Source organism: Podarcis gaigeae (assembly GCF_964106915.1).
Source record: "Podarcis gaigeae genome assembly, chromosome: 1".
NCBI classification, from domain to species: Eukaryota; Metazoa; Chordata; class Lepidosauria; order Squamata; family Lacertidae; genus Podarcis; species Podarcis gaigeae.
In genome coordinates this window covers 136,894,404-136,904,217 of record NC_139678.1, presented here as the reverse complement: position 1 = coordinate 136,904,217, position 9,814 = coordinate 136,894,404, and positions in this window count along the sequence as shown.

Sequence of the window (9,814 nt, the reverse complement as noted above, 5' to 3'; positions counted from 1 at the left end):
CTCTCTGTGTGTATCTGGATGCATATACTCTTTCATGATCTGTCATTATAGTAGCCTTTATACAGTCTCTAGGTCCTCCCACTTTTAGGAAGTTGCCCTATTATGAGTCAATCCATTGGTCCATTTAGCTCCTTACTGTCTGCACTGACTGTCAGAAGCTCTCCAGCATGCCTGAGAGGTGTAATTTCTACCCTTGATATATTCAGGATGATTTACAATTCAAACATTATGTCACATTTGAACCCGAAGCCCTTGTGAGCATTCAGCTTGCGTCCTACCCTTTCCCAAGAATCTTTCCAATTCTCAGTACTGGCTGCATTCACATGGCAGTTTATTCCACTTTTACAACATTGCCCTAACTGTTAATTTCCCATTATATTTGAGCTTTCACACAACATATAAAAGCCACTTCTGGAAATATAGCATTAGCTTGGCATTCATTTTTGTGTTATTTGCTGCCAGGAAAAAAAGAGTTTTCATGCCCAGAGACCCAGGTGCCTGGTGTGGGTGTTGCTCCTCAAGGGGACTTTCCTTTAGGAAAATTTGGTTGTAGAAAGAAATTAGAGAGATAAAAGGTTGTTGCTTCTAAAATAATAAAACGGGAGCAGAACAGGATAGGAGGGAGAAGCTGTTGCAGGAGATAATGAATGCAAAAGGAACCATGGAAGAAGTTGACAGTTTGGGGACAGGTTAAGAGATGAGTTAAGTATGAAAGGGGAAAGGGAGAGGAAAGATGAAATGCATGGCAAGGAGGGGGAAATATAAAATTAAAAGCCTGCTGTACTTAGAGCCTCCAGATAGGAAAATTCTTCCTAAAATTGGGAGCACAGTAAAAATACTTTCTGTGTTAATGCCAGCAATTTAACTTTAGGAAAACTGAACTGTGGAACTCCTTTCTATAAAGAAAATGCAATGGCAAGGGATTTAGCAATTTTCTAAGATTGATTTGATATCCGTAGAAAATGATGTCGGTAACTGCCAGGTGATGATGCTACAACTCTATCTCCCTTTTCCTCCATTTTGTGACTGGCTTGGCTCCTGCAACACCATTTTGTGACTGGTGGGCCTCAGTATCATTCTGCCCTCTCAAAGAGTCCCTGGGGGTAGAAATTTTGAGAACACCTGATCCATGTGAACCTATTATGGTTTAATTTGTCCACAGCTTTTGAATGTAAAACTTGTAATTCAGTATTTAGTCCATAACTACAGCATACCTGATTAGCTCTTTGTTGGCGCAGGGCACAGGGAATGGATGAATTCATGTTAAACATTAAGCTCCAAATCCTAACTGCATGGAATAAAAGTAATTGAACATCCAGCTATGTTGAGAACTGACCTGCAACACTGAACTAATTAAAAAATAAAAGAGAGCGAATTGAACCACAGAGTTGAAATTCATGCAGACGAAGTACTGCAAATGAATAAATAAAAAACCTCAATGGCAGATATCCTCTTTCGTATAATCTCATTTGTATGTGACAGATTGCGGTAAAAGCAACCTTCTTGCCCAAAGCCAGCCAACACGCCCATCCTATGCACCCAATCATTAGTATGCCTTTCCCCCAATCTTTACATCTCCGCCCTCAAACTAGCATGTCAATAATTTTTTATAGTACAATTCCTTATCCTCAACATTTTGAATTGGCTCATAAAAATGGCTTCTGCTTGAGTGCATGTTTCTGTTTCATTTGTAATGAGTATTTTGACACTTGGGTGAATTCAACCTTTTGAGGCTGCCTAGTTAATACAGATGCCCCAGTCACCTGCCTGCTTCTTCATGGTCTCTCTCTCTGTCTTTGGCAATCCTCTACATTCTCCCCTGGGAGAAAGGTCCTCTCAGCAAAGAGCAGTGAGGTCACCTTTCTGATGAAACCCAAGTGCTCAGGGTGCTGAAAACAAATAGGAGGAGGATCTCTCCATGCTGAGTGAATAGGCAGTAAAATGGCAAATGCAGTTCTATGTAAACAAGTACAAACTGATGTATATCCAGGTGGGGTGGGGGGGTGGGGGTGGAACCTGAATTACACATTGTGGCGTTTGCCCCTAGGATGTGTCAAGGACAGGGTTAAAATTGGTGTGATTGGCTAGTGAGAATGCAAGGGGGGAGTAAAAGATAGAGTGGGAGATTTTGAAAAGACGGTTGAGGTCTGGGAGTTGAGGTTTGCCAGTTGGGAATTGAGGCTTGGGTGTTGGATAGATAGCTGGGAATAATTCAGTTTGAAGTTGTAGGAACTAAGATTTAAGAAACTGACAAGAGAAAAATAAACCGAAACCACATGCTTATTCCTGCACTTAAAAATAAACTTGATTATTTGTTTATGTCAACAACTGTCTGGACTCCATGTGTCCCCATGAGAAGCAGGTTGGTGGCAGCGAAGAAAGCAACCGCAGGTGTGGCACAGGGTCAATAGACCGTGAAACGTCCGGGGGCCCTGTGTGTGATCGCCACACACATGTATGAAAGATGTTGACCCACCCCAATGCTTGACAGATGGGGGGGAGGCCAATTCTATGCTAGGAATAGCTAGGGAAAGAACTGAAAGTAAAACTGCCAATATCACAACGCCATTATACAAATGTGTGGTGCAGCTGCACTTGAAAAACAGTGTACAGTTTCCACCTCATCTCAAAAAGGATGTTGTAGAGCTGGAAGAGGGTCATAAAAGGGCAACCGATATTATTGGGACGATAGAGCAACTGCTGCGTGAGAAAAAGTTACAAATTTAGGGATGTTTTGCAGGCACACCTTCAAAAAAAGCAACAACTTGGGGGATGTTTTCATTTAGAGAAAAAGAGAAGATGGGGAGACATGAAAAAGGTGTGAAGGAGCTGGATAGAAAAATGTTCTCGCTCTCTCATAAGACTAGAACTCGTGGGCGTCCACTGCAGCTGAATGTTGGAAGACTCAGGACAGAGAACAGAAAGAATGCCTAGTTAAACTACGGAGCTTGCTCCCCCGTAAACCACACTGAAACCGCCCTGCGCTAAAGAGAGGCTTTTCCACACCTCCTTGGAGGGCAACATCATGCTCTTATCCCAGTCCCCTGGCTTGAGGCTGCTCCCAGTAAAAACATTCTGCTGGTAGCAGGGGCAGAGCTGCATTTGGGGGCCCTGGCAGGAGCAGACGGGTGGATTCCCTAAGGCGAGGAGAAGGCTTCCTATTGGGTGGGCCAGTGTGACTGCAGTGGAGCCATTATGGAGGGTACTGCAAACAAGAAGACAAAATGTAGACACATTTAAAATTGAGAAATTTGGATTAATTGATATGTGGTTTGGGTATGTCAGCCTTTAATCCAAAGTAATTTTTTTTCTATTTTATAATATCTTTATTAAACAGTTTTTTTTTTAAAGATTCACATACCAGAGAAAAGAGAAAAAGAAAAAAGAAAAAAGAAAGAAAGAAAATAGAAAAAAAAGAAAAGAAAAACTTATACACTTACAAACAATAAACCTCCATCCATCTCAGTTTAGGGTTACATAATCTTGTACAATTTCTGCAGTTGTTCTGACAATAGTTCTAAACGTCGTAGGTATTAGTTACAGTCTGCTGCTAAATTATTAATTCCCAAATTAATCTCAATATAGCTTAGAAATTTAGTCCACTCACTTTTTAGTTTTGCAGTGTTATGATGCCTAATTCTTTGTGTTAATCTCGCTAATTCTATATATTGAAACAGTCTCGCTTGCCAGTCTCTGATCGTAGGTATGTCGGGGGATTTCCATTTTTGCGCTATTAAAATCCTTGCCGCCGCCGTGGCATATTGAAAAAAGGTTTGGTCTGCATTTTTTATCTCCTCACCGATCATACCTAAAAGGAACGCCTCAGGTTTTTTAGGAAAGTTGTACTTCAAAATTTTTTTCAATTCCTCATAAATTTTTTTCAATTCCTCATAAATTTGTCCCCAGAATCTCTTCACCACATCACAAGTCCACCAGATATGAAAGAAGGTCCCTACCTTATCTCTGCATCTCCAACAAGTGTTGTCTACGGTTCTGTACATCTTCCCTAGTTTTGCCGGGGTCAAGTACCAAAGTAATTTTAATAAGAATACTTAATTCATGCCAAAGCACTCTGATCAGTCCCCAAAGCCTAAGAGATGCCTGGGAGTGTGCTGGTGCTCTGAGTTTTTGAAAGTGAAATTTTACCATTCTGTACTTATGCAAATATTTCTTCTGCAAAACGTATTTATTTACAAGTGAAAGGAATCCTGAGGCCTGCCACATGAGGAACAGAAAGAAAATCACCAAGCGGTATTTCAGGGAAAAGTTTGCTAAATTCCTGTTCTCTATAACAGTCCTCGTATTTCCTATGGTTAATTGTGGTGTACAGCAGAGCCAGATGGCAATTGGAAATTACAGACAGAATGAAGTATCAGAAGCAACATAATCTGGAGGACAGCCATGGAATGCTTTGCAAGGAGGCAACAATCTGGAACAAATAGCCCAGCAGCACGCAGGAAAAGGTAAACAGAATGCTTGAAGTGGCACTGGTTGTTTGAATGAAAAGACACCCAATCCCAAGCAGATGCAACATTTATGGAAATCTCCTACATAAATCCAAGTGTGAAAACATACACATGCAAGAGAAAAAAAAGGGGGGGGGGAGAAAGAAAGAAAGAAAGAAAGAAAGAAAGAAAGAAAGAAAGAGAAGATTCAATTGGAGTCCGATTCATTGTTCTCTGAAGTCAATAATTTGGTTTCTACATCCTGGATATGCATTTACTATTCTTACTTTGAGCAAATAGAAATACAGGGATTTTTTTTTTTTAAAAAAATGGAGCATAAAGGAATTGCAATCACTACAATCATGAAGATGTAAGTTTATTTTGATGTCCATGGATATTGGCCTGACAAGGGAATTCTTCTGTATATGAAAGGTGAATAATTTAAAACATTATCAGTGATGTTGGGGTTTTGTTTTCCATTTGAGGCAAGCATTATGATCTGCGAGATTCTTCACTGGCTCAGATTAAAATCCAGATTGTAGGAACCACTCTGTTCTGCTCTACCCCATCTCCAGAAGGGGAGGAATTTGAGCAGAAGCAGACAATGGGGTAGATGAGAGGATCGGAACATATTGCACTCTCAACAAAATCTTTGGCTGTCAGATACAAAGACCCAATAATAGAAACTTATTTACGCCCACTAAAATAGAGGTGACTTTTGGAGAGAAAAAACCACGAATTGAACCTGCTGATCTACCAGCTGCTAACTGCATCCTCAGTTCACCAACTTAGCTATGTGATGCATCAGTACATTCTTCCACCCCTAGCTCCTGCTTGGTGCTTATAAATGCAGATACTATATGGTCTTGCTGAGGGGATGAAAATCAATATGCGAAGCCTGATCTGTGCCTCAACAGAGTATCTACATTTCAACTTGGCAAGGCCTCTCCCATCCTCCTTGGGTGTAGAAATACAATGCGGACACATGGATACTGGCTGTTCAGGAGACTTTCCAGGGTAGGATGTGCCTGATCATGTGGTAGGAGGAGAGCCAAAGACATATAACTTGTTTACAAGCAGATAAGTTTGAATATATTTTGAGGCATTTGGGTTTTATTCTGCAGATTTGGCTTGTGATTCAAAATGGATATGCATGGGACTGGATCAGAATAATAATTTCAAAGCCATTCCCTTCCAAATGGGTTATTTCAATTCTTCAACTTTTTGCTGAGCTACATAGGAATGAATTGCAAAATCTCAAAGCTTCTATTATTCCAAAGCAGTCCCAAAAGATTTAAAAGTTGTCCCATGGCATTACTTTCATTGGTGTGTTGTGTGTGTGTGTGTGTGGACTCTGGGGTTGACCATGTCATCCTTTGTATGTCTCATCAGCAGTGTGCCCCACTAAATTCAGTTGGACTTTCTCCCAGGTGAATGTGCTGAAGAACTGGCAAAACTAATTAGAGTTGAGGGAAGGGGCATTTCAAAAATTGCTCTTTCACACCGGTGCTAATAAACAATTGACACTATATATTAGCTAGTGTGGCAAAATAGCTCCAAAACCTCTTTTGGGGGGGATTTGCCTAAAAAAGCTCTACAACTTTTCTGTCCAGACTTTCACTTTCTGAAATATGGCAACCCTAGGTTATTGCTCAAAATCAGTTTGCAAGCTGCAAACATTTGGGACAGTGAGGAAGGATCTTATTAAAATATGCTCATGCCATTCAAAAAATCAAATTGCAGAGTCTCCCAAATTGTGTAAAGGTAGAAAGAGGCAAGCAACTGGGATGTGTTTGGAGAGTGGGAACAGAGGTGAGGCTGATTTGTAGCCATTTCGAAAGAAGAATGCCATGGAGTATATTTTCCTTCTGTGCTTACTCCCTCGGGAATTTCAGTGGACGAGATGAGATTATTCTCACAAGTCATTTCCACTCAATGTGCCTCAATGTGACTGTTATATGGTGGCCGTTTTTGTAGTCATCTAAGCTGTGAACAGTATTAGCCTTTGGGGGAAAATTTGTTTCAAAGAACCTGTCAGACTTTATGGATGGTGTCTCTACCTTGTTACAGAGACACCATCCCTTTTACTATTCAGATAAAACGTGAACATGGAAATAAAAGGTGCACATGCAGGAAAACATCTTTTGTGGAGGAGGAATACAGGTAATCAACTCCCAGACACGATCGTGAATTGCCCGTTGGATGGTGGAGTGTTTGCATTTTATGGATCTGTTGGGAAGCAACTAATACACAGTAGGAGCAATTCATAGCCGCCAACCTTGGTCTGCCAGATAATGTCCAGTACAGCCCCAAATTGGGATAAAATAAAATGCATTGAAGCTTGTTCAATCCATATGAATCACTCCAGTTTTATATCATTTTTCTAGGACTCTGCATAGAAGGGGGGAATTTGAATTCAGTTCCCTAGGACTGAGGTGCCCCACCACCTTGCCTATTTCCTGCAACCATGTTTGCACTGCCCAGAGACCGATGTAGAGCCTAGCACGATCTGTCCATGCCTCTCCCCCTAGTGCTTGTGTTGCAAGTGCCACCATTAATTCTGTGTTACACCTTAAATACGCTGCACACAATTGACATTTATGCACAGTTAATTTGGGTGCTATGGAGAAAGAGAGTAGAGATGGCAACAATAAAAGAAACTGGGCAGATAGTGGGGCACATTAGGAAGGAGGATGCAGTAGGCATGGGGTGTGATAGGTTGGCACCAGGCTGGCTCTTTCCCTAATTTGCATATGAAACAAACACTGTTTCTTGTAATTCTGTATACAGATACCTTCAGCATTCTACATGCTGCTTCCTGTGGCCTCTGTCAGTGCCAGCCACAGAGGATACAGGTAAATCAACTGTTTGAGTCTAGATAATCCTGCCAGGCAAGCCTTCCAGACTTTAGTTTCATATGAGAGTCCTCAGAGTCAGAAGAGACAGGCTCATCCATATCAAAGTGTTCCTTTACAGATAATCTTATATACATATATTTTATGTAATCCAGTTTCTCTTTATTTCTAGCCCATTGTGTCCTACACCTTCAGGGTAACTAACAAAAACAATTGTTGGTAAAACAGAACAATGTACTTGATCTAAGTTTAATGAATGCTTCCCACCCTTTCCCAACATTCATGAGTTCCAAAGGCCAATCAAAAGATGTAGGCTTGGGCAGGGGATGCGTCAATGCTGTGATACTCATTGGGGATCTCTAGCTCCCATATTATCGCTGTGGTCTGAACCACCGAGCCTCTTGGGCTTGCCAATTGTAAGGTCAACAGTTCGAATCTACACGACAAATCCTAGAATCTAGACCAATCCTAAACAAACTTGGGCTGATTTGGGTTGATTGAGGATTTTCCTAGAGTGTCAGGGCTCTAGACCAGATTGAGGAGTTGGTTGAGTGGTTAAGGTTGGTTGATGAGGAGGAGGAGGAGGTTGGGAAGGAGATGCAGGCAGCTATGCTCACCCATCCTTCTCACCGCTGACTGCATGATTAATTTCAGTTTGCATTTCTTAGCCCAGAAAGTATTGATCTGATGTGTAGAGATCTTTTCTATTCTAATTGATTCAAGAGAGTTCTGGAAGCTTCTTGATGTGAAAGAAACAAGCAGAAGGTTCATGATGTTTGGGTTATTCCTTCAGAGAAGCTGAGTGCAGCTGGCTTAAACTGGTTCTCTTATTTCTGTCAGTCAAGGCCATGCTGACTATAAAAGTCAGGCCAGAAGGAGCCTGGGTTTCACTTTCTCTTCCCACCTCTTTTCCTTCTGGTGTTCTGAATGGTATGCTTAGTGTTAAGGTTTAGAATTATTATAAGTTATTGTAAATTTAAGTCTGCTGCAAGTGGATGTCTTATGGACTGTGCCAATCCTGAATGTACAGTGGTACCTCAGGTTACATACGCTTCAGGTTACATATGCTTCAGGTTACAGACTCCGCTAACCCAGAAATATTACCTCGGGTTAAGAACTTTGCTTCAGGATGAGAACAGAAATCGTGCAGCGGTGGCGCAGCGGCAGCAGGAGGCCCCATTAGCTGAAGTGGTGCTTCAGGTTAAGAACAGTTTCAGGTTAAGAACAGACCTCCAGAATGAATTAAGTTCTTAACCCGAGCTACCACTGTATTGGATTTGTGACCATTATGTTCCTTTGCCTTCAGTAGCAGTAAAGCTCTGCTGGATGAAATACAATTGCCCCTGGCCTGTTTTTTGGGAATCCTGCAATGTGTTTAAGTTGTTACTCTGCTCACTATGCATTGGAATCTACTCTGCATCAATACTGAGTAGAATTTCTCAATTCTCATACTGAGAGCCAGTATGGTGTAGTGGTTAAGAGCAGTAGTCTTGTAATCTGGTGAACTGGGTTTGCGTCTCCGCTCCTCCACATGCAGCTGCTGGGTGACCTTGGGCTAGTCACACTTCTCTGAAGTCTCTCAGCCCCACTCACCTCACTGAGTGTTTGTTGTTGGGGAGGAAGGGAAAGGAGAATGTTAGCCACTTTGAGACTCCTTAGGGTAGTGATAAAGTGGGATATCAAATCCAAACTCTTCTTCTTCTAGAATTTCAATGACATAATATGGGTTTAAAGCCTTAGTAAAATGTACAGCTGTGCTATGCCTCCAGTTTGGTTTGGGGTCTGGAATGAGTCCTGGTCATCCCGGATCGGACTGGGCCCAAGACAGGATCGGTGTACGTATTTACACATGTGTGTGCACACATGGTAGGGCATAAGCACAGCCCACCTCCAGACCATTCTACGATGCTGGCTTGCGGTGTCCTGACTGTGATCCAATTCAGGCACATGAGGTGGCAACTGCCTTGGGCAGCAGGATCCACAGGCGCAGCAGATCCAGCCTCCAAGGAATCTACCGCTGCTGCAGTGGCAGTGACAGCTGCAGCAAACGCCTTGGAGACTGGATTTGTCACCCCTAGTGCTGCTAGTCTCTTCCTACCCTTGTTCCCAATGGCATTTTGTGTTTCGCCTCAGGTGTCACAATGTATTGGACCCAGCCTGGGTGGCATCTAGAACTGTAGAAGCTGCTCCAGGAGGCTGCCTCACTTGTGATAAACCTTACATGTACAACAATACAAACACAGCACGTAGGCTAATAGTTAGTAGAGAATATATAATGGAATAATGATATCATTCAAATTATAGAACTAAGCCCATCAAAGTTCATATGTACAATATAACAGAGTGGTAGCGAGGACCGCCAAGCTGTGTGTTCAAAAAGATGTCTAAGGACGTCTCACAATAGTCCTTCAAAAGTTTCAACGGAAGATGTCTCAAAAGCCTCAAAAGGACAGTGTCTCCGGAATGATACTACTGTTTTGTAATAGTCTCTGTATTAGCCAATGTGTTGTGTTT